We start from the raw sequence: 25,779 nt of genomic DNA on the forward strand, positions 1-25,779 counted from the left end.
TTTATGTCAACCATGCAGACTTAGAAACAGACTTTAAAGGAAAACAGAGGCATGTGTGTTCTCACTGTGTATTATTGTTGCGCCCCCTCACATAGCTGCTAGGATTTGTCAGCAGTTTGTTTTGACTCACTATACTGGGCTGGGGGTGGTTTTGTGTGTTTTTACAAGTTCACTAGCGTGGGATGTCAGTATCTCAACTTTACCATTTTCATTGGCCATGATCCATCCAGATCTCAGGCCATATTTTAGTACCGAAATTTGTCCTAAAATATTTGGCCAATAATTTTGTTTCTTGTGTAAGTCCAGAGGTCAAAACCTGGCCCTTAGAATATTACTCTCTTTTTGCTTCAATAACCTCTGTGATATGTTTTTCCCACACTAATTTGGGAACCTCCTTGAGTTATCCATTGCAATTTATATTGTTAGTTAATTTTACATAATAATAATTGACATTTAGGCCCTCCCCAGTTGCGCAGTGGGTTGAACCCTGCCCTGTGAAGCTGTCCGAAGCCCCTGCAGCATGGGTTCGATTCCCGGCTAGCCAGGCAGAAACCCACATGGCGCGGCAGACCTCTCCTCTCTCACTTGCTGCTCCCCTCTGCAGTGTCTTCGGTCCATCTGCCTGTTTTGCTCCCCGCTCTATCTCTGGAGAATTCTCTCACCCTCCCACGCCTCTGACTGTATCCCAGTTTTTGTATAAGTAAATAAATCTTTAAAAAAATGATTGAAATTTATTTATTAGAATGAGATTGGGGGCACTCTGAAATCTACATTTCACATGAGATAGTTTTTGACAGAGATAACCTCCACAGATTGTTTTGACAAGGGATGACAATGTCTTGGGTAGCTCTGTCTGGTAGAGAAGAGGAGGCTTGTGGACTTGACTGATTTTTCTGATTGCAGAAGCCATTAACACAGAGAAGGTAACCTAGACTGATCTGCCTGGTCCTTCTTCTGTTTCCTAAGAGAAATCATGGTCCCAGTACATCTTTGACTTAGCATCCAGGTTGGAAAGTAACCTTAGTAGATGACACATGAAAGTCAAAATATTGTTTTCCTTTAGTCACTCAAGATAAACGTTACATTTTTAAAGATCAGAAAGTTGGTTTAATCAGTGCAGATGTATTGCATCCCTGGTAACTTGTCTATTATGCAAATGCTCATTATTTACTTCCTATTTCTATACATGTGACATCATTCCAACAGCAAGTTACATTCTTTTATGCAGTTGTTGTAAACTGTCATTTATGTGGGATTAAAATAATTAGAATTCTTTTTAGCATTTTCAGTATACAAAATTTAAGAGAGACAGATGACAAGTAAACAGGTTTGAACAGGACTTTATTTACTGTATTACAGTCTCAACATACTGTAAAGAATTTTAATTAGATGTTATTTAGGAAGTTTCCATTTCACTGCAGTATACCAAGTAGGTTAATATATCAATAATCTTCATATGGTTGAAAATTCGTCTCAAGGTAGTAGCTTATATAAGAGTAAAAATTTTTACTGGGTCTACTTAATTTTAAATATAACTACTTCAAATTCCTAGTTGAAATTCAGAACCAAGTTGGTTTAATTATTTATAGTTTCTTTCTGATAGCTGTCCTTTTTTTGTAAGCTCCTTTTCATTTTTCTGCATGGTGATTATTTTTAATTTCTCACAGCTCTATGGGAGATTTTTTTTTTCCACCATGAGATAGTAATTGTTGCACATAATTCAAAATGAGTTTCTTCAGTTTACAGAAAGAATTTCAGTAAATATGACTTCACACATTTTTTTTAGATTGAGCTAGTTTTTAGAACTTTATAAGAAAAGAAATTTATGAACTATTTAAGGTTATTCTTTGTAGAACTGCATACCTGTTTTCATCTGTAGAACTTATGTGAAGATCTTGGCAAAACATGTTTCTTAACATGAAAATAAAAAAAGAACTTTGAAAAATGGCATGTGCTGATAGTTTGTGGACCCTAATAGTGATATGCAAACGACAGTTTTTCACTTGCAAAATGCTCCAGTTCTGTACACCTCACTGGCTATCAGGGTATAATATATGCGTACTTCAATTGGTGATCAAAAATAACTTCCAATGAAGGTCCAGTAGTTGATTTTGTTCCTCAAAATCACAGTGTTTCTGAAGAATATACTCTCTCATGATATAGTAGTAGTAAAATTAAAAGTGACTTTTATTGCTCTAAACTTCGAGAGGGTAAATTAGAATTTTGAACAAAATCTACACACATTATTTTATTTTGATTTTGCTTTTAGCAAGAATTATTTCTTTTTGTTTTCTTCCTTAGGGTTTTTTAACCGACAGTGTCATTGACGCTAAAATTTGTTATAAATGCTGCATAATATCAATATTATCCCATTGTGTCACTCCCATATAATTACACTAATCTTCTGATTTCTCTTCAATTGATAGAAATATATTTGTATTCCCTTTAGTTCTTTTGTTTGTTAGGTAGCACTTAGCATTGTTTTATTGGAATAATGCTACCTAATATGTACAACTATGTAAGAATTAGTTGTCTTGAATTCTGAGTGAAAATTACCACCAAAAGTCTGTACCATTGTAACAATGTTACGGAGTTTTGTGAACTGTTTCTCCAGATGAAGTCAACAGAAAGAAGTTTAGAGTCTGAACAATTTTATTTAGAATAATCTTCCCTATGTAATCAATTCTTTTATTACCACAGTATGAGTATAACTCAGTCCTAACATTTTTTTCAACTTCTTGAACATGTTTTCATGTAGAGTGGAGAAGTTTTAGGTGATACAATTTTTAAGAGTGTATAGTTAAAGATCTCATTTGCAGTAAAAAACAATAAGTAGTAAAAAAGAGGGGCTGTTTACTAGATAATTTGATAAGGCTATTTATTTTGGAATTGGCAGTGTTAAAAATTTAGAAAAATACTCATTTTTTAAGAAAAATTAAAAACTCTCCTGAGTTACTAAGCTCTAACTCCTTTGAGACACTATTTTTAGTGGTTTAACTCCCTGAGGCAACAGTTTTATAAAGCATAGAATATTTAAAAGTTTTAAAAGTTATGCTTCTCCAATATTTTTTTAAAAACCTTATTTAAATTATTTAGTGTTGACATCAGTAAGTTTAAAAGAGAAGCATATTAGATTTTTGTTAACTTCCAAGAATAATAAAATTATTTGAAATATAAGTAAAATGATTAGAAATGTGAGTTTTACTTTTTCAAAATTAGAATTAAGCTCGAACATTTATATTTAGACCATGGATATTGAAAACAAATCTTAACAGCATTTCTTGTTCAGAAAATGAAACTGATTATCAAAAGAAACAAAAATGTCCTACTGAGTCTTTGAAAGCCAAATGAGTTGTAAAAAATCACTATTTTTTTCTTATGTTGAGAACTCTAATTTTGTCTTAATTTTAAATGTTTATGGGAATTATTAAGTCTTTTTGTCCCAGAGAAAGATACTTGGTCTGCTTTCGTGATTGTGTTTGAAGCAAGATGCTGAAATGCTCTTCAGAACCATCGTGCTGAATAAGTTGTATTTTTTATTTGCTGGACTCAAAATATTCTTATTATACAAGACCATATGGTTGAAATGAATGGAAAATTGATGGCTATAACCTTGAAAAAATAACATCACAAAAAGCGCTCTTTATTCATATGAGTATTTTATCATTTGTATTTCTGTTATCTGCCTTTCTAGCCTCATCTCACGACTGTTTCCCTCAGGTCTTTTTGCTCCAGCTGCTCTCCACCATTTTTCAGATTTTCAGGCCTCAGGACCCTCACACCCGCAGCTTCATCTGCCTGAATTTTTTCAATATCTAATTCTTGTTCACCCTTCAGATCTTAACTTAAATACCATTTCCTTAGAGAGGCCTCCTGGACGCGTCACTCAAAATTACTCTAGACATTCTTTCTCTCATGGTCCTCTGTTCTCTTCCTTCCAGAACTGGTCATGATTTATATAAGGCTCTCTTTTTTCTTTACTATTCTCTCTCCAGTGCCTACTCCAGTTCCCAAACAGAGGTAGATACTCAGCAACTATGAATCAAAGGAGCAAGGGATGAGTATACACTAATGCCAAGCTCTGTGCTATTTAAGGAGCATTATAAAACTAGGTAGGCATTATTAAATCTACCTATGGACAGGAGATGTTATTGGTTTCCACCTTGTTTAGTTTAGTTTTCTTTCTGGGGATGGAAAGAGAAATTTAATACCTAAGTCAGAAAAAATTAAATTGGACTTGTTAATCTTATATGCTCTAGAGATACATCTTTTAATCAGCTGAGGATTATATTTTCATGTGACATTTCAGAAAGAATGAGAAGGGCCTTGCAGCTAGGTGAGTCACTCTTGGCCTGTTGATCCATAATTCAAACCAGTGTCTAGAATCTGTTTTAGCATAGAACTAAAGGGCATAGCAGCATCAGAAATACAAGTGAAACCACTTTTCACATATTTAATAATTTAATGTCTAAAATTAGCATTTTTAAAAGTGTTAATGAGAAACAGGAAATCGACAGACATCCATGTTATAGTTCTTAATGTAAATTAAATTAGAATTTCAAAATCATTTTAACATATGTTCTTGGGCAGTTGCTTTGTTGTAACTCTTAAGTTAATGAACATTATATTACTATGAATAGTACTATGAATCGGTGTCTTTGATACCTATCTCTTTTTATGAAACAGACGGATAGTACTTCAAACATCAGTTTACACTTTCTTGAAAGAACTTTCCTTTAATAACTACATCATTTGAGATTATTTTTGTAACAGTTTTGAACAGTTCTTTTTTCCCCAGTTGTATCAACCTGAGACTGCTTTGACTAGCTTTTAAGTTTCATCTGCTTTTCTGAATCATATTCTCTACCTGCATTTATTGCTTAATATTCCATATTACAGATTCCCTCACTAAAGCTTTGTTTATTTGATTCCCTTAATTTGAAATAATAAAAAGAAAAATACCCATTACTCTCTTGCTTACTTTTGAATAACACGTATATTTCAACTTCACTTGTCTAATTTAAATTCCTAGATTGTGCCAGGGTCTTTTCCACTTTGTTGTATATTCAAATTGTTCCCTTTTCCTGAAAAGCTTTCCTTTTGGGACTTCACCTTTGTTAGGTAGAGAAAAAGATTCAAATGTAAATATCTCCTTACGTGGTTCTTTTTCAACTACCCTCTCAAAAATGGTTTATCCCAGTTTTAAATGTTTGCTATGGTTTCTTCCCTTTTCCACTTATGTTACCTCTATTTCAAGGTTAAAGTGGAGCATTTTGGAGTAATCAGGTGCTAGAACTTGAGTTTTTGAGCTTTGTTGGCAATGTAGAAATAAAATTCTAACTTGGTTCTAACTTGGATGGCCTCTGTGTACTTGAAAGACACTCAAGTCTATATGACTCATAGAGGAGGGCACCTGATCACTTTTGGGGGTCAGGAAGGAATTCTGGTGGGAACTTGTATGAACTGATGCTCAAGGGTTGAGTAGTACATACAGACAGGGTGAGAGTGTCATGGGAGATATTTTAAAAGACTGAAGCATCTAGCTCAGAAGTGTGTGAAAGCATATGTGTTGGGGTTTAGTGGTTTTGGGTATTTTGGTAGGGTAGAAATTTAGAGATTTTGGTTTTCTTTTTATGCTTTGTTTCTTCTCCTTTTGATTTTTTTCACTGTGAGCATGGTTATGGTTCTTAGGGGGGAGGGGAGAAAACATCTGGGTATAGATATTCAGTTATTTATATATATATATATGTATGTTGAGAAGAAGATGGGAAATTACTCAGCTAGTGATATCACATAATTATATTTTTAAATGACAAAGTTTACATTCTGGATATTTCGTTTGTTAGCTGTTTATTTTGAAGTTTGGCGCTGATGGTTTATATTGTTGGTCCTTCATTATTTGAGCTTTGTACCAGACCCCATGCCATAGCATAATGGGCACACAACACCTAAAAGAATGCGTGAACTTTTTGAACAAAGTTTGAATTATAAATTTGGTGACCTTTCTACATTGTGCCCTCATGAGAGTTGGAGTAGACATTTTCCGTCACATCAGGCTTCTTGTGTGATGAGCATTCAGTTTTATGCAAGTGTATACCTTACTGTGCTACACTAAAATGAATTTGTCTCTGAATTACACAATAAGATATTTTTGTATATAATAAGGTCAATATTAAAATTCAATCTCGAACTGCAGGGTTTTTTTTTTTTATCTTTTAGAGATAGTGGTGGTTCTTTAGCAGGAAAAATGCAGTTCTTATTTGTCTCATATCTCACAACAAAATTTGATTGGTCTTATTATTTTGTGATGCTTCATAAGACTGCTCCTGTATCAAGGTTACTGACACATCCCCTAACAGAAGACAAACATTCAGATCTTGGTATTGCTGACTCAGGGGAAAGTATTACATACAGAGGAAAAGATTTTGATAGGAAATGTTACTTCCTCTAGGAAACAAGTACAAGGATATAAATGTCTGTCTGTCTTACAAACAGAGAATGACCTTATTAGGCAGTTTCAAGTACCTGGTATCCAATGGCTTCATTAGAAGGCTTTCCTTATCATGACTCAAGACTTTATAAGGTGATTATAGACTTATAAGTTCATTTGATGATAACAGCAGTGTAAAATTGGGGAGAGGTTGAAAATACAGATTATAATTGTACATATTGCTCTTATTTTTTTCACATCTACAGCAGTTGAATTCCTGAGTAAGTGTTCCAATGAAAATAAAGGCAAGTTCAATATATATGACATTTGGGATTCTTGGGTTTACAGGGGTGCCAACTAGTTACATGTAAAATGAGATACTTTAAGTTAAAATAGTCAATATTTAAAGATTACACTTTACTACTTGTTATTAGGGCTGTAATTAAAGGTAAAATTCCAGCAATAATAAATGATTTGCTCTTTTCATAATGGGTTTCAAGGCAGGGATATTTTTGAAAGTAAATGCTAATTAATGTAGAAAGAATTTTCTTTTAGAATTTTGGATCATCCTAAAGAAATTAGGGAGAATTGTGAAGGACACAGTGCTGAGAATTACTGATACATGGTCTTACTTCCATAGAAGTTAAAAAGACAGAAAATTTTAATTTTAGGAGTAGTGCTTCCGTATCATAAAAATAACTACAGTTTTGTATGTAGGTGTTGAGCTTACACCTTCACTGTGAACTTCACTTGTCTACGGTTGTGAGAAAACAACTGTATAAACTGTCAACAGTATTCATTACATTTACTTTGCCTGTATGTTCCATATTAAGCTATTCAGTGTCATTAGCTACAACATTAGATTGAAAAATTAACTTGTATTTTCTGAAGTAGACATATTTCATGAAATTTGTAAAAATAAAAATGATATTTAAAAATATTTTATAAGAGGATATTGCAATGTCTCTTTAGCACTTACTGTGGGGGTGATGGACGATAAAAAACTGATTCTTTTAAGAAGATTATATTTTAAAATGAATTGCAGTAAGTTATACATGTTAAGTTTTCAGCTCTTACCAGTGTGGCATAGAAATTCCCTAGAAGCTTCTGTTCCATTGTGGGTGAAATGTTTTCTCACCTTTCTGAACTATGTCTTTCTACTGATCTATGCGATATCTTGAAGTCTACCTCAAGAAAGTTGTATAAAACTTCCTTTGACATTTGCTGGATTTCAAGTTAAGATACCTTAGACCTGCTGATTTTTTTAAAAATGAAGTAGGTTGTATACAGATAACAATGTTAATTTGTTAAAATACCTCATTTTTTAATATAATCACTTCTCTTGTAAATTTATTACTCTAAGAAGGGAAGAGAACATTTTCCAAGGTCAAGAGTATTGATACATACATATTTTCTATTCTTTTTTTTTTAAGATATATTTATTTATACAAGAACCGGGGTACAGGCCAGATGGGCAAAAGGATTCACCAGAGACAGAGTGGGGAACAGAACAGGCAGATTGACTGAAATACACTGCTGAGGGGAGCAGCGGGCGAGACAGGAGAGGTCTGCCGCACCATGTGGGAACCTCACCGGCTGGCGGGTATTGAACTGGCGCTGCAGAGGCTGCGGACAGGTTCACATCGCTGCGCTCAACAGTCTGCGCCACCAGGGGAGGCCCCATATTTTCTATTCTATGCTAAAACAAAAGCTCAAGACTAAAATGAGAAAATACTTATTTTGGTGTTAGTTTTTAAAAGTGTCAAGAATTTAATATATAATCCTTCCTTCCATGTGTCTTGGCATCTGAATATTTTCTCCTTTAAAGAAAAATAAAGATTTAAAATCTTACTTTTAATGTGATGTAATTCTCTCAGTGAAACTTCATTTAACGTCTAGTGAAAATCATGTTGTGATTTCCATTATAATCTGTATTAAATATTACTAATTATCCCCCAAATACATCTTTTATCTTATGATAATATATCCCCCCTTTTTATTTACCCATAGTAAAGTCAGTATTTCCTGGGCTCCCATGGAGCTGATGCAGTCCTGTGAGTCAGTTCTGACTAATTGAGTAGATGTGAGGTGTGCAACTTCTAGGTCCTATCTTCAAAAGCCACAGCCCTCTTCTTCCCCCTCCCTTGCTCCCTGATGGCTAGAATGTGAAGAGGGTAACCAGTAATCTTGGGCCATGAGGAGAGGAGCTGTGGCACAGGTGTGGCAATGCTTCAAAGGGGAAGGAGCCTTGGTCTTTGATGACCTTGTAACTGAGAGCTGCTATACCTTTCAGATGAGAGGAAAATAAACATCAGCCTAAGCTGCTATTCCATTTCTCTGTCACACACAGCCAAAACCATATGCTAAAATCCACCATTGTGCTGAAAGTATTGGCCACTTCTGCTCTGCTGTTTTATTTTTAGATTTAAGTTTCAGATTTTTTAATTAGTACTAAGTGAAGGGACAGTCTTGTGAAATAAAGCTTTATTAAGTAAGCCTCGCTTTCAGTTCATGCTAACGAGACTTTAATATTATATTTTTGTGGTTTATGTTATAGTTATTCTCTGTTAAAACATTTCATGACTTTCCCTAATTCTCTTGGATTTTATGACCTGTTCACATTATTGTTTATATCAGTCCATATTTCCTATGTCTTTAGTCTTTGTGTCTGCCCGTTATACCCCTCCTTACTTTATCTTTGTCCCATAAGTCTCTCTCTTCCCCTTCTACATTTGACTGAGTCTGCCTGGTCAGTTCCCCCAGAGTTTTAGGCTCTTAATAGAGACCAGGTGTCTGGCATTATTCCTGAACACACACATACTGGTGAAATTCAGTTATTTGCTTGAGGAGTTTGTGAGCTTATATTATAATGGATGGAAAAGTGCCCTGTGCTTTGCAACCTTTTACCCAAAGTAATACCACTTACAAGAAATTGTGAATGTTATAGGAACCAAATTCTATGTGGGAAATGAGTACTAGGAAAAATAAAGTTTCACAATGATGAGTGAGAAAATTACAGAAATTATTGTTTGGTTTGGCATTTTCAGTCCAAAAGGCTGCTTACATCATCACACTGTGGATAGCTTCACTGAATGAATGGTGTGATCCCAAATTACTTTAGTTATTTTCATTTCATTGAAATACTCTGCCCTTGAAGAGTCTTTGTAAACTACATATAAATCTCAAGGTGAGGCAGGGTGAAATAAGGGTATTATTATAAGAACATTGTATGTCCTTTTGTTCATGTCCTTTCCAGGTTCTATAATTGTGGTTGCGCCAACTTCTATCACATTCTGTACACGTAGCTATAACTGCATGCAAATACATCTTGCATTTCTCTGTTGGGCAGAGTATTTCACTGAAGTCTCTTCCCTATTATTGTTCTTCTATTTTTTTAAATTTTTTTTATTGAAATATAATTGACATATGGCATTATATTAGTTTTAGGTGTTCAACATTTTTTTTACAGTTGCATATGTTGCAAAATAATGACCGACCGTGGTAAGTCTAATTAACATCTAATTAACCACAGTACATTTTTTTTTAATATAAGAACTTTAATATCTACTCTTTCACAACTTTCAAATGTGCAGTATAGTTCAACTGTAGTCACCAGGTTGCATATTATATCCCCATGGACTATTTTGTAACTGGAGATTGGTACCTCTTCATTTCTTTTACCTAATTCACCATACTCCAGCCCCCACCTCTGGTAACTACCTGTTTGTTCTGTTCTCAGTATCAGTAAGCTCATTTTATTGGGATAACATTGAATTATAACACTGTGCATGTTTTAGGGGTATAATATCAACCTAAAAATAAAGAAGAACAATTTTCCTGTCAAGGATTCCATAAACTTCCTACTCCAGTAGCAGGCGCATCATTGTAGATGCTAATATTAGTCTTCCTTGCATACCCCAGCATTTGAAGGGAACCCCCTCCACCATCGATTTTCTGATTCTAGATATTACCTTCATTCTAGGAAACTATAATTCCCACTTCACTGACTTCACTGACATGAATGAATTATTACTATTATTCCACACAACCATGTATATTATAAGCCAAGTCATGCTACCTTTGGAATCCTTTTTTAAAAAATATTGAAATAACGTTGGATTTATTATACAGCATAGGTCCCAAATACAGTTTTATAATTCAATATCTAAATCCCATATTGCAGACACACCCCAGTCTTCTGTTACTCTTACATCCTTCTCTTTGTGAAATCTGCTTTTAAATTTTATTGGTATTCTCTGTTATGCCTCCTCATTTCTTTTGGTCTCTTGATTATGTTCAGGCTTTACTAATTTCCATGCCCAGCTAGGATTCCATTTCATTAGCCAGACAGATCTGAATTCAAGCTCTAGCTCTTCCAAGTGCTGTTAAGTAATTTACCTAACTTCTCTGAGTCTTTATTTTTACTTGGAGGATTTTATAAAAAAGGAGGATTTTATAATGTACATTTGGTGGAATAGTTGAGGAGACTTAGAAAAATATTTGCCATCTGGCTAATACAGTTCTACTCCATGAGTAGTTATTAATGTGAGTTGCTTTTATCTTTAATAATTATTTGAGAGGATGATATAAGATGATATAGGCCCTCCTGGTGGCTCAAAGGGTTAAGTCGCAGCACTATGAAGCTATCTGCGTCCACTGCCCCACTGCACGAGTTCAGTCCCTGGCCAGGAAGCTACCCACATGGTGCAGCAGACCTCTCCTGTCTTGCCTGCTGCTCCCCTCAGCAGTGTATTTCAGTAGATCTGCCTGTTCTCTTCCCCACTCTGTCTCTGGTGAATCCTGTCATCCCCCACAACCTCTGGCCTGTACCCCAGTTCTTGTATGCATAAATAAATAAATCTTAAAAAAAAAGATGATATAAAGATGAATAAAGTTGGGGGCAAAATTATGGAATGTTAAGAAATCTAGATTTGGTATTAGAAAAGCTACTGCTTCATCAGCAATGAAGTAGCACCATTTAAAATGCATGTGAAATGTTACTTTAATATAGTTTATGTGATAATGATAAAGAGTAGAGGAATGGAGTAGGAAACTTGTTGGATTACATGTGACACTGGTGTTTTCATGATAGTGAGCCTTGTTTAATATTTTATCTCTTTTTAGTGGAGATCATGTTTTATATTGTAAGGTACCATGTGATTTTATTACTTCTTTATGAATGAATTATTGCTGAACTTTTTATGTATATGGTAAATGTGAGTTCATTTCTCTGGTCAAAGGGATACTTCTTTTGAAAAATCTATTATCTGCTTCTGTAATTAAATCATGCAATGGTCTTGAGTCTCCATAAACAAAACTGGGGACATGTCATTCTGGAGCCAATTGGAAGTCCAAAGTACTCTGCTTAAAATTTCAAAAGCAGGGCCTCCCCGGTGGTGTAGTGGGTTGAGCGCTGTGCTGTGAATCTGTCTGCAGCCTCTGCAGCATGGGTTTGATTCCCGGCCAGCCAGGGAGATACCCACATGGCAGACCTCTCCTGTCTCACCCGCTGCTGCCCTCAGCAGTGTCTTCGGTCTGTCTGCCTGTTCTGCTCCCTGCTCTGTCTCTGGTGAATCCTCTCACCCTCCTGTGCCTCTGACCTGTACCCCAGTTCTTGTATAAATAAATAAAATCTTAAAAAAATATAAACTGAGAAGCAGTATTTTATTTAAAAAACATTTCAAAAGCATTTGGAAAGCATTGGATTTGTTTAGATGCTTAATTAAAACTCTCAAGAATTCAAATCTTATTAAAATGATTATCTAATTTCCATCTATTTTTATGTTATCAAAATATTCTCACAGTTGCCTTTTGGATTTGAAGTGAAATGTCCTGGATAGATGGGGGTTCACTTGATGATGTATTGCTGATTGTTTAATATACTAAATAGTGAATGGTTAACATCTACCTAGGATGGTGTATATACTTTCTGCAATTATTGTCTATATAGTTTTCATCAGGAATAGTCAGTTCAAAGCAGATAGATATTTTAGCTAATGTCAAAACATAAGCTCCTCATTTAAAACAATTTAAAGAGGAATTGTTTTAAATTTGAAAATTGAGGTAAATGATACATGAGATACATGACAGTAAAATCTGCCATTGCAAATTGACCTTACTTTCAAATTCTTATTAATTCCTTTATTCATACATTGGTCCCGTTAGTATGATTTGTTGAGTACCTGCTTTTCCCTGGCTGTTTCAGTTATACAAGATAATAATGAGCTTTTGAGCCTGATTCTCTTCTCTCTGAACTAGAGAGTAAGTAACAGGAAAGCTAAACAACCTACGTTCTGCTTTGAATGTTTTTTTCCTTTCTCCCCTCTCCTTTGTTATTTTTCTCTCCTTCCTTTTTCCATACCCCCTCCTCCTTTCTCGCACATTTCAGGGTTCAAGAAAATGAAGAAATGGGAATTTAGAGTTGAGGTTCCATTTAAGGTAGCTGATTCTTGTCCTGAGATTAAATCTTGACACAGTTTCTGATAAGACATTAGCTCCAAAAGAGAGATCCATGTCTAGGTCTATCTCTCCATCCCTCTGTTACTGACTGAGGGCTTGAGTACTCTAGCTGTGTTCCAGGCATGAGGGAATCCGTGATGAGCATACCACATGCAGCTCCAGTCTTAATGGCATGTGCATTCTAGTTGGGGAGGCAGACCTGAAATCAACGTATCCAAATGTTACAGTTCCAGTCAGTGTTTTAAGTTCTATGAAGCATCATCTAGGATGGAGGAGAGAATAAGAGAAGATGCCTTTACAATCATGCTCTAGGTGCTATTCTGGTTTCACTCGCGGACTGTATGCATGTCTGTTATTTCTTAATATTGCATTAGGAGTGGAGATAGTTGTCTTACAGTAGGTTTCATGCTGAGAAGGAAAAGGTAGAGGAGAGAAATCTCCCTCTCGGAGGCTGATGTGAAGTGAAGGCATGTGGGCGACTCCTCCCTGCTCTCCAGGTGCTCCAAGCAGTTTCATCACAGCTACTGTGTCAGATTCTTCCCATACCACCACCTGGGATTCCATAGTAGGTGTTAAAGCCTTTTTTGAAGCTGTTACTACCACAAGCCAATTGCGATTAGGAATAGACTACATGATGGAAACCAGGCAAGGGTATAAGGAAGCAAGGAACCCAGAGAGAAGAAGGTTCGCTAAATCAGCCTGAGTCTACTTCACAGTGTCCCTGAGCCAAGGCTGTTTGTGGTATTCAGCCCTCATTGGGGGGCGGAAATATGTGGCATTTGGTTTAGATTCTACAGGCATGTTTGTTAACTAAAGTAACCTTGCTTGGACAGCAGAAAACCAACTTGTAGTCTTTTTGACATGAATAAGCAGGGGAGGTGTTTGACATTTGAAGCTGAGTCCCTGGTAACGGTATCTACAAATAGTTCCTTTCACAGGGTACCTTATGTGTATAAAATTGGCCTTTAGATAAGGAAGATTGCAACCAGTCCACATTAATCCCTGAAGAGTGAGCAGGGCTGCAGCGGAGTTTTGGTGTATTTGACTACCTGCAAATGTGGAGTTGGGGAAATTGCAAAGTCATAGGAAGAAAACCTCAGTGTTAAAGATTTCCAGTTTAATGCTCTGCTCCTCAGGAGGATTGATGAAGGGAGAAGAGTTAGGAAAATAAGGGAAGGTTAGAGAAACTCCAGTTCAAAAGATAAAGTAGGAGTGATGACTGAATGGGGAGAAATGTGGAGAAAGCAGCTTACATAGATTTGAAAGAAGAAAATGAAGCATAATGGAAAGATGGGTAGAGTCAACTAGTTCAAAATAGTAGGAGGACAGGAGTTTGACAGGGGGACATTGAGGAAGGAGAGTAGTGGAGAAATAATAAGGATGGAAGCTCAAGGAAGCCCTGCACAGTGCTTTATACTTACCTTAGGAGAGAGTTTGTGGGCACAGAGTTTAGGGAATCTTGACAAATTAGAGCTCAAGCACAAGAATTAGTTGCAACATGAACAGAGAGTAAGTGTGACCAATGTAGAAAAGTGTCCTCTTTTTCAAAGGTCAAGATTACTGAGGTGCAAGCTCAGTCCATATTTGGCAGTAGGAAGAGCAACCCAGTGGGGAAAGCCTGTTTGCTAAAGGATGCAAGTCTCTTAATAGAAGGATTTGGAAAAGATTGATTTGGAAGGAGGATATAAACTAATCAAGTAACTTGAAATCTCCTATGTGTTTTTTGAAGCAGTTGCTTTGCACAGAAGATTTTCTTACTGTAAAAATAGTGTGTGGATCTGAAAATGTCTGTGTTGAACTGCTTTGACCTCAACGGCGGTCTGGGGCAGCAAGAGAAATGCAAATCCTCGTGGCTTATCAGACTGGAGGGGGAGCCAGCCCCCTCGCCCTTCCCCTTCGTGGTGTGGATGGAAGGGCTCCAAGAGATGCAGAGGTGAGGTCAGGCCAGGGAGCTTTCTGTTCTGTGTGGTTTTGTTTGTGACACTGATCATAGCCAGAAACAGCTGTTTCAGTGAAGTTCAAACTTGCCATCTATTTTCAGTAGAAGCAGGAAGAATGTCAGAAGCAATGTTTGAATTGTAGGACCGCTTATAAGGGCTTGAGATAAAACCCATTTGGACATTCTGTCTTCAACCATTTCACTTATCCAATTCAAGCAGTCTTTGAATTTCAACACACTTAACTTCTGGGGCTGAAAAGGGCATTGAGGGGGTCCTATAAACTAGTGTTTTTTTGGGCCGTAAACAGGAACACAAGCAGCACAAAGATAGCATGTCAACAAGACAAGCTATGATGAGAGGGCAGGGCTGGAGAGCTTTTTCTGCTCCAGTCAGGGGAAGCAACTCTTTTTTTAAGATTTTTGATTAAGCAGCAGTCAAGTTATAAATCAGAAAATACTGATGTACCTAACAGACATTGCATGGTTCTGTTAGTGCTACTGGGTGATGTGTGAGTGACAGTATATGGTGGTTAAGCATGTTGCTTTTTTAAAAGAAACCACAGATGGAAAAGCAAAACAAAATGGATAGAATCATGGGGGGTACTAAGAATAGCAGAGGAGATATTGAAGAAAGTTTTCAGTCCTATCAGATGGGAGGCTTATTTTCCCATCCAGGTCTAAAAGGGACCTACTATATTCCTATTATTCCTTCATTCTATTTTAGACTTTATTTTGGCCATGAGTGTACATGAAGAACCGCTAACACCTCCTTCCCCCCATTCCCCTCTTCCTTGTCAGCAGATATATCCCAATGAGAACATTGCTTTAGTTCACTCTCAAGGAGAGATCTGGTTAACAGTACCCAAAATAATAGAGAGTACCGGTAAGTTCCAGAACTGACCAGCCATGGAACAAGCTAGAATCTTTGCCTTTTCAAATCCCCATCCTAAGAATAGGACTTGAACTATCTCCAACACGGGTTGTGTTGGAGAATTTAGAAGGCTTGAGAACTGCAAAGGCATTTTATTTCTTTTACATTCCCCAGCTTATTTAGAGATACTTAATATATCCCATACAAAAGTGTAATTTGTTGATTAAATACTGCACTGTGTAGTTGTGTGCACACATGGATCTATACTCGTATATAAATGAATAGAAATGAAAATATGCATAAAACTGTAATTGTAATTTATAATAGCAAATGGCTGAAAATCAGTTAAACAGATTTTAAATCCATAAATTAAACATTTTAGTTTGTAGAAATAATGAATGGTGGTGTGGAATAGTTTTCAAGATTTCACACAAACAGAAAATCAGGTGAGGGCTCTCACTGGTGGCACAGGGGCTTAAGCATCAGCGCTATGAGGCAATCCATAGCCACTGCAGCATGAGTTCAATCTCCGACCAGGGAGGTGACCCATATGGTGCAGCAGACTTCTTCTGACTCCCCCGCTATTTCAGTAAATCTGCCTGTTCTGCTCCCCACTCTGTCTCTGGTGAATCCCCTCACCCCCCCCTTCGCACTTCTGACCTGTACCCCAGTTCTTTTATGCATAAATAAATAAATCTTTACAAAAAGAGGCCAGCTTTAAAAAAAAAATAAGGTGAGATGCGGACAAGTGTGTTTTGTATTGTTCCATTGATAGCAACAGGGTTATAAACAGAAACACACTCTTATATCCATCTTGTTTAAATTTGGACCATGAAAAGGAAGTGAGAAGGGGTGAATTGATCTTGGGAATGAGAAGCTGTTTCTTCCTCTGAGATAGGAGGGAAAAAGAAGTTGAGTAAAGATATAGAAGTGTTGAAAATAATGGAAATTGGGTGAGGAAAAAAGGATGGGAAATCAAGGAGCTAAATCCCACCTACAGGCCAAATCCTACCATACCTTCCAGATACTTAGGTTTTGGTTCCTGGCCACTGCAAAAAAGGATATCGCAGTAAAGCACCTCATAGTGTTTGCCAGCACCTATAAAAACTGTTTACACGATTCTGCAGTCTATTAAGTGTGCTACAGCATTATGTCTAAAAACCATATATATATATATTTATATATATATATAAAACTTAATTAAAAATTACTTTATTGCTCGGGCCTCCCTTGGTGGCGCAGCGGTTGAGCACTGGGCTGAGAAGCTGCCCGCAGCCTGTGCAGCGCCGGTTTGAATCCCGGCCACCGGCAAGGGTCCCACATGTCACGACAGACCTCTCCTGACTCGTCCGCTGCTCCCCTCAGCAGTGTATTTATTTCCTCAGTCTGCCTGTTCTGTTCCCCACTCTGTCTCTGGTGAATTCTCTCACCCTCCCGTGCTTCTGACTGTACCCAGTGCTTGTATAAATAAATAAATAAATCTTAAAAAAATTACTTTATTGCTAAAAATTGCTAGCCATTATCTGAATCTTTATCTAGTCATAATCTTTTTGCTGGTGGGAATCTTGTAAAAAGCACAGTATTTGCAAAGCACTCTAGAGTGAAGTATAATAGAATGAGGTATGCATATATATTTATGTAAGTCTGTCTATATAAAGTATTCTTATGACTATAGGTAGGTGTACAAGTGTATTTCAATACCTGGTCTTTTTTCCAATGACTTTTCCATTTTTTTAATTTAATAATTTTTTTCAAATAGCACATCAAATAATCTGCCATATATTTTAAAAGAAAACTATTACTTTTGGTAGTTATAATAGAATGATAACAAAATATTCGGTAATGATTTTTAACAAAACACTTAGAATAAGAATTGGAATTTTTAATATTTGTTGACTTTTTAAATTGTAGTAACATTAGTTTACATCACTGTGTTTTAGAGGTGTAAGATCTCCACCTTCTGATGCTTTTACTATGCCATGTTTCCCACCGAAGCCATCCTCATTGCCCATTGTTCTCCCTCCTGCTTTGTTCTTGCTTCTCCTCCTCACTCTCCCTATGATAACCACCATTCTGCAGACAACTTTCTGGAGTTTGTTGTTGATTTGGCTTTATCTGACCCCTTGTTTTCTCTTTACTTCATATATGAAGTTTAATTTTTTTGATAACTGAGTAGTTTGTGTGTGTGTGTGTGTGTATATATACACATGCATATCTTCTTGATTCACTCATCTGTATTTGGGCACTCAGAATTTTTCTATAGCTTGACTATTGTAAATAATGCTGCAGTGAACATAGGAACTCACATGTGTTTCCCTCCGAATTACTGTTTTTGTTTTCTTCAGGCAGATACTTAGGAGTTAGGAGTGGAATTATTGGATCATGTGGTAGATCCATTTTTATTATTTTGAGAAACCGCCACACTGTTTCCATAGAGGTTGAACCAGTCATCCTCCTGGGAATTTTGAGAACCCCAGAGTCATGGGTTGGATGATTGTAGCACCTTCTTGTGGGTTCAGGGAGGAGAGTGCAAATGCCTACTTGGCACTAAATATATCTGAAGTGCCGCTGACCTTTGTAATCAGGTTCTTTTTCTACTTGCCCTGAAAAAATTTCTTGTTTTCCTGTTTTGGCAGCAGTGTACGTTTGGCAGAATCTGTACTCTATTGTGAAATTTAAAAATCCTATCTTTAGATTGGTTTTTATGATAAGATACTACTATTGGTAGAACTAGAAAGAACGTACTATTTAGATCATTTGCTCTGGCACTTTATTTTTTTTTTAAAGATTTATTTATTTATTTATTTATACAAGCACTGGGTACAGTCAGAAGCGAGGGAGGGTGAGAGAGTTCACCAGAGCCAGAGTGGGGAACAGAACAGGCAGACTGACAAAATACACTGCTGAGGGGAGCAGTGGGCACTGCAGGAGAGGTCTGCGCGCCATGTGGGACCCTTGCTAGCGGCCGGGGATCGAACTAGCGCTGTAGAGGCTGTGGGCAGCTATGCAGCCAGCGCTCAACCGCTGTGCCACCAGGGAGGCCCTCTGGCACTTGACTTTAAAAAGGGAATGTGTAAACCTTTAAATCGCTTGGCATTGAAATATTTATGCATCAATTAAGTAAATGTGTCATTTGATGAGTAGGTGATGTGTCTGTGATCTTTAATACAATAAAATTATAGAATAATGTTAGCTGGACACTTAAATCATTTTGTATTTGGATACATAGGGCAGAATCAGTATTTATTTATTTATTTTTAAAGATTGATTGATTGATTTATACATACATACATACAAGCACTGGGTACAGTCAGAAGCGTGGGAGGGTGAGAGAATTCACCAGAGCCAGAGCGGGGAGCAGAGCAGGCAGAAGGACCGAAGTACACTGCTGAGGGGAGCAGCGGCGGCAGGAGAGGTCTGCGCGCCATGTGGGACCCTCCTCCGGTGGCCGGGGAGCAGCCGGGGATCGAACCGGTGCATCAGAGGCTGCAGGCAGCTTTGCAACCCAGCGCTCAACCGCTGCGCCACCGGGGAGGCCCAGAATCAGTATTTAGATCAAATTTCTGAATGCTATAAAATTGAGAGAATAGAAACTACTGAAAATCTTTTAAAAATATTAGTGTTTGAGATTATTGCATCTGGTGCTACCTCACATCCTGCTTTCAAGAATGTAGGTAAAATTTTTCTTCAAACCATCTATTATGACCCTCCATTAAAATCATTGAATTATTGGTTTTTATAAAACTAAAATCTCACTTCCCCTAGTAAATAGCAAAGTGAAGGGTAAGTAGCAAAACTGGGAAAATGGACTTTATAGGATTTTTTTAAGCCAAATTAATTTTCAGTTTTATTAGATTTCCGACTGTGGGCCAAGGTCTGCTTTTTCTGTATCTATTTTCTTGGTTATATGATATAATATCCATTAAAATTATGCTGAAGATTATCTTTCAGTAAATTTTGAGGTTTTGTTTTAAATTGTGTTTGTTTACACAATTGAATTATGGAGATGGATTTATAATGTGTTGATGTTCTCTAAGCTGGAATGGGCTATTTTCCTTGTGAGAATGTAGAGGGGAGGCAACTGTTTTGAACATGATAGACATGAACGCCATTCATTTACATATGATTAATTTTTTCCTAGAGTCAAAGTAAATACTACTTACTCCCTCTTGGTCTTCTACTTCTTTAAACTCCTGCTAGTTCCTTTCCAAATCCTAACACACTTAGAGTAAGTATGATTTCATATATAAAGATAACATTTTAATTTTGCACAGAATAATTAGAACAATGTTAGGATGTAGCTGTATCTGTAGAAATGAGAACTAGAACTTTTTAGGAGCAAGGTAACTAATAAATGCAAAAGAAACACAGAAGCAACAAACCAATAACGTTGATTACTATTGACTAGAAATTGAATTATAAAAAACACTCGTTTTCTACTGATTACAGAACATAAATTGTCTTACCTACTTTTGCCTCATATTTTGAAAACTGTATTCTTTTGACCTTCAAAGAAACTTCATACTCCAGCTTAAATATTTACATTTATACATTTCTGTTCAAATGGTTTCCACAATGGTTGACTATATTTAGCTGATATACTTGTCTAGACTTAGTCAAGTTTTATCTTGACATTTTGCCAAGCATGCTTGACTCATAATGGAGTTATTGTCTAACTACATCTGAGCAGAGGATTTCTGTTTTGCAGATGGACAAGTGCAGTTATGAAGTTCAGTCAGAGAGCCTTGAGTCTCTGAAACAGACTTTTATTTCATCATCTTTTTTGCTCGCCAACATAACCAGAGAAACAAAATAAAACTGACCCTCACAATTATACTTTTTCTAAATTTCTGTTTTTCTTAATTTATTGGGTGAAGATATCGTATTATTTGTTATATTTAGAATCATTTAAACAGTGTTTGCATTATATTCAATGGAAATACACAGTTGCATTTATGGTTTTATTACCAAAAGTAGTCAAAATCATACATAATTTTTTGAGTTTATATTTGTGCCTTAATTTCAAAAATATCAGTGCTTTCTCTCAAAACTTTTATTGGTATGAAAACTATAGAGCCACTGCCCTTTATTTTTAAATTGTCCCCTTTCAAGGAGAAATGCTGTCAGTATTAACCTTTGGCATTGAAATATTTATGCATCAATTAGGTAAATGTGTCACTTGACGAGTTAGTGATGTGTCTGTGATCTTTTTTAATGTCTTTACCTTTTCCCTAACTGCTTTTACATGTAGAGTTTTATTAGTGCAGGAATATATCAATAGATGTTGATTATTGATGATGAAGAGACATTAGAAAAATGATTCATTTTTTAAATTGAGTTTTGAAATGAAGATTTTTACATTCTGAATTTTGATTTTATAACATTACACAAAAAAAAAACATTTTTTATTACTAATAGTTTCCATTCTTTGGAATAATTATTGTTTGAAGTTTCTTTAGGACAAGTTTTCATTAATTCTGATGAAATTTGTGGTATTTTTTAAAAAGCCACATTAGTAATATTGTGACATATTTAAATGAAAACACATGGATTTTGGGAAACCAGTATATTTAAACAAGAGATAATATAATTAAACCTTTGAAATTGTAATTGCTTATTTTCACAAGTGCATTTTTGTGCCTGGAAACAAGTTTTAGCATAGTGATTTACAGTGATAAATTAGCAGATTAAAACTTAATGCAAATTAGGTTTTATTGGCTATGATTCTGTGCCTTGCTAGTATCTCTTTCTGACTCTGTCTCTCTGTCTGTCTGTCTGTCTGTCTGTCTGACTCTCTCTCTGTCTCTCTCTCACAACTCTGACACCCAAAATACCTAATAAATACCAGCTTCTTTCTCACACAAACCTGCACATTTGCCTTGGTCATTTTTCTCCCTACCATAATTGCCATACTACTAGTGTACTCATACTGATTTTTCCTAAATAATGCCTTCTGTTATTTCTTGGATTTTTGGGGTATAGTCTGGTGTTTAGAACTTGCTCTGAGATTTTTTTTAACCTTATTGTTCACTTCAGTGGCTTGGGCTCTGATACACCTCCTGCTGCTTTTGAGTAATAGTCACTTCTCTCGTTTTCAGTAATATTACCTGTCTCAATTCCATTCTTATGTCTAAATTATAGCATTTGTATTCTTGCTGGATTCTTTTCCTCCTAAATGTCAGTATGTCCCAGTATTTAGTCTTTGATCCAAGAAGATGATTCTTTGGCGATTCCAGTGAACTTTTGATATTTGTCATAATGTTTATGGTTTGCTTGTCTGTAATTCTTTCAACTTATCTTAACTCTCATTCCATATTACCTGTGAGTGGTGTATTTGGAAATTATATCTCAGATTAATGAATCTAAACTCATTCTCTTACTCCCCAACAACCTTTTGTTATTGTCATCAAGTTTCAAGTCATCTATAACTACTTATCCTTTTCATCCATTTGCCTCTTCATTTAGTCTGGATTTCTATTGAATTTTCTCTCCCTTAAAAATAATTTTTGCTGCTGCTTTTTGATCCCTGTTCTTGTAACTGTGTTATTTCATCCTTCCCTCTTTCATAGCTAGATTACTGTTATTGGCTGACCGCCCAGTATCTTGTTCTTTTATTGTGCTAAATCTAGGGAAGTCTTTAATACATTACACCCATTGTGGCCATTTGCCTTTATTGCAAAAGATTAAGTGTCTTGTTTATAATCTGGTTTATTTTATGTGTCCTCTTTCATTTCTTACCCACATCTTCATCTCTTTTTCATTCCCTCATAATCCTAGAAACATGTTTCCTCTCCTACCCATCTGCAATCTATTCTTCTTCCCTGACCAGTTCTTCCGTAATGCCTAAGGTCTTGCAGTGTTTTCCTTTTCTTGTCCCTGTCTTTGCTGTTAGGGGCATAGATATCAATGTATACTAAGGTATACTTTGTTTCACATTACTTGCAATTGTGGCAGACAATTTACTTCAATTGAAGTGTAGATTTCTTTAGCAGAGATTATTTTTGGTTCCCATTGCACTTGCTGAGCCCACATTTTGGTACTCACTTAGGGGATGATTGAGGTGATTAAAGAGGGGACGATTCAACTTCAGATACAGACTTTGTTTCTTAAAGTCACTTGACAGGTCTACAGGTGCGTAGTACCTGTGCACATAAAGTAGGATTCAATTTATGCACAGCTTATTCCTGTAGTTACTTCTAAAAGATAGATACTGCAGAGAAAGCATCTTTTTTTTTTTTTTTTTTCAGACTACTTTCTGGCATGCTTTTGTTTTTTTTTAAAAAATTTTTCAGCATAGGGAATAAAGAATAGTATTTACAAGAGTCCCATTAGCACACCTTAACCTTGGGTGTTTCCAAGACCTCAACATAACAAAATTAAGCTCTTGAAAGAAGATAACCTTAAGTGTTAACTATGAAGATTGGGCAAACCCACTGAATATTCATTTAAATGGCTTACATGAAATTGACAGATTGTTTCAAGTGACTTTGGGGCAGTCAGCTTGCTTTTATTATTTTCATAGTTTAACAAAGTGGGCAGCAAAATTAAATTAGATGACACCATGCGGTCTTTGTATGTTTCTGTGGAACTGATGAAAGTTATCATTGATATTTCAATGTAATAGAAAACCACTAATAACCCTTATTCCTGTGGTGTTTGCTTCTCATTCCTTTGAAAGGACAGATGTTGTTATTTCACTCTTCTTTTGCTACTACACTCCAAGGGAACAAAGCTATTTTTTTTCATTCATTCAATAAAGATATAGGTGTCTGTAGGTGTTTAAGCTAGATTTTAAGCTCAGTCTGCATTGAAGGGGTTCTCAAATTAGAGGAATAAGGTAGGTATACAAAAACATTATAAATTTTTATGAGAAGGATGCTGGGGAGTATTTTAGAAAGAAGTGTAAGAAAGAACTCCTGAGGCAGGGGTTTCTTGTGCCAGACTGTACCAATCATGAAAGTATTGCGGAGAGCGTTTTATTCCATCTTCAAAAACAGATGGTGTATCAGTGGGCAGAGAATGGGAAATGGAGAGACTGTACTGTGCCAGGCACAGAGGCACATTTTGGAGAGTAGGGGAGGAGTACAAAATTTGATTCTAAAGGTGGATGATACCAGATCTTGAAGGTTCCAGAATCTTGGACTAAGGAATATTTGTCATGTTCATTGGGACGTGAGGAATAATTAAATAGCTACAATGTGAGCAAAAGTGTGTTTTTAAAGAATTGAAACTACTGCACATGGTAACTTGGAGTTTTATGGAATTGATCATTGGAACAAGACTTTGGTAGTACAAATAAAAAGTAATTGAATCCTGAATTTAGAGGATGATTGTAAAAATGGGGAAGTATGAATGAGCATGACTGATTTCAGAAGAATCAGCAACTTTTGGCATCCAGTACCTTTATGCTTCCATGAATCAATTTAGCCATTCTTTACATATATATTATATACTTACACTACTCTCTTCAAATACGGTCTATGGTAGAAGATAATTAAATTGTTAAAATTTTTGTACTATCAAAGTCTGTTTACTTACGACAAACACATGTTACAGATTTAAATCAAGTTTAATATACTATTGTTTAAAACAAAACAGAAGCAACATTTACTTCATTTATGCTTATTAATTGATATAGACATGAACAAATTCTCATAGCTGAATTCTATCTTGTAAGTTTATTTTTCATCATTATATTTTTGTATTTTTTTGGTGAACATATAAAGCATATAAAAGCTATGGTTGGGAGAATTTAATTCTATTTAAAATTCTATCCAAATTTTGACTTTTACTCTTTGATTTTGTTTTCAACTAGAGAGATTTTATTTGTTTCTTTTTTTTTTTTAAAGGTTGGCATTCTTTCTTTAAATGATTTATTTATTTATTTATTTATTTATACAAGCACTGGGTACAGTCAGAAGTGCGGGAGGGTGAGAGAATTCACCAGAGCCAAAGCGGGGAACAGAGCAGGCAGAAGGACTGAAGTACACTGCTGAAGGGAGCAGCGGGTGGCAGGAGTGGTCTGCGCGCCATGTGGGACCCTCCTCCGGTGGCCGAGGAGGAGCCGGGGATTGAACCAGCGCTGCAGAGGCTGCGGGCAGCTTCGCAACCCAGTGCTCAACCGCTGTGCCACCGGGGAGGCCCTCAACTAGAGAGATTTTAAAAGATAGTACTTGCTATGACTGACAGATACATTGAGACATAATATTTGCTCAGTCAGTACAAGGATTCATGAAACAATTTTCGCTGAAATTTCCATGATACAATCTTTAGCATTTATAGTCAGCCAGTTATCTTTATCTCAATTTCTGCATTTAGCTCTTGTCCCCTTTTGCTCTGAATGCCACTCATAGCAAAGCGATAATATGGATATTACCAGTAGACCTGATGGGGGTGGAAAGGTTAAAATAGCCAACAAACAAGTTGGAGAATAGAAGAAAGGGAGGAAACCAAATGAGAAAAAAAATGAGGTGATTTTCATAGGATTACAGAATTTCAGAGCTAAATGAAATATTGGAATTTAGGCCAATCTGTTTTCCAACGTTTTATGTTGAAACTATACTGAGTGTCCCCCAGTGTAAGATCTTGCATAACTGTAATATAATATCAGCAGAAAGTTGACATTGGCATTGTCCACAGAGTTCATTAGATTTCTCCAAATAGACATGCACTTATTTATTTGAGTGTTTGTGTGTGTGTGTGTGTGTGTGTGTGTGTAAGATGAGAAAATAGAAATTTATAGACATTTGCACAAAGTCACCAAGCCATGAGACAAAACAATTGATTCTTAAACTTCATGTTACTATGGATTTTTGTCGTAGAATTCTGTAAGTATCAGAAATTATTCATTAGCATTATTATCAGAGCTTAACTAATTTTCCTATATTAAAAGAAATTATGACTCTTAGCCAACTATCTTTATACAAAATAAGAAAATACAGTTTTGTCGATTTGGATCTATATAAAAAATGGCAAAAATCCCTACTTTTGGTTTTCCCCAGCAGGATTTCTCTGTTGTTCAGGGAAAGACTTAATTAAGGTTTCCAGAAACTACTCTTTAATCACTTGGAATATAATAAA

At 36.0% G+C, this 25,779-nt stretch overlaps 1 protein-coding gene across 8 annotated transcripts in view; it reads left to right on the top strand.

Moving 5' to 3' along the window:
- CBLB (Cbl proto-oncogene B) overlaps positions 1 to 25,779 on the top strand; it is a 200,051-nt gene that overhangs the window by 27,525 nt on the left and 146,747 nt on the right. The gene's annotated exons all lie outside the window — the stretch shown is intronic.

This window comes from Talpa occidentalis, unplaced genomic scaffold (assembly GCF_014898055.3).
Source record: "Talpa occidentalis isolate TD23 unplaced genomic scaffold, MPIMG_talOcc4v2.1 talOcc4.4, whole genome shotgun sequence".
Taxonomy (NCBI): domain Eukaryota; kingdom Metazoa; phylum Chordata; class Mammalia; order Eulipotyphla; family Talpidae; genus Talpa; species Talpa occidentalis.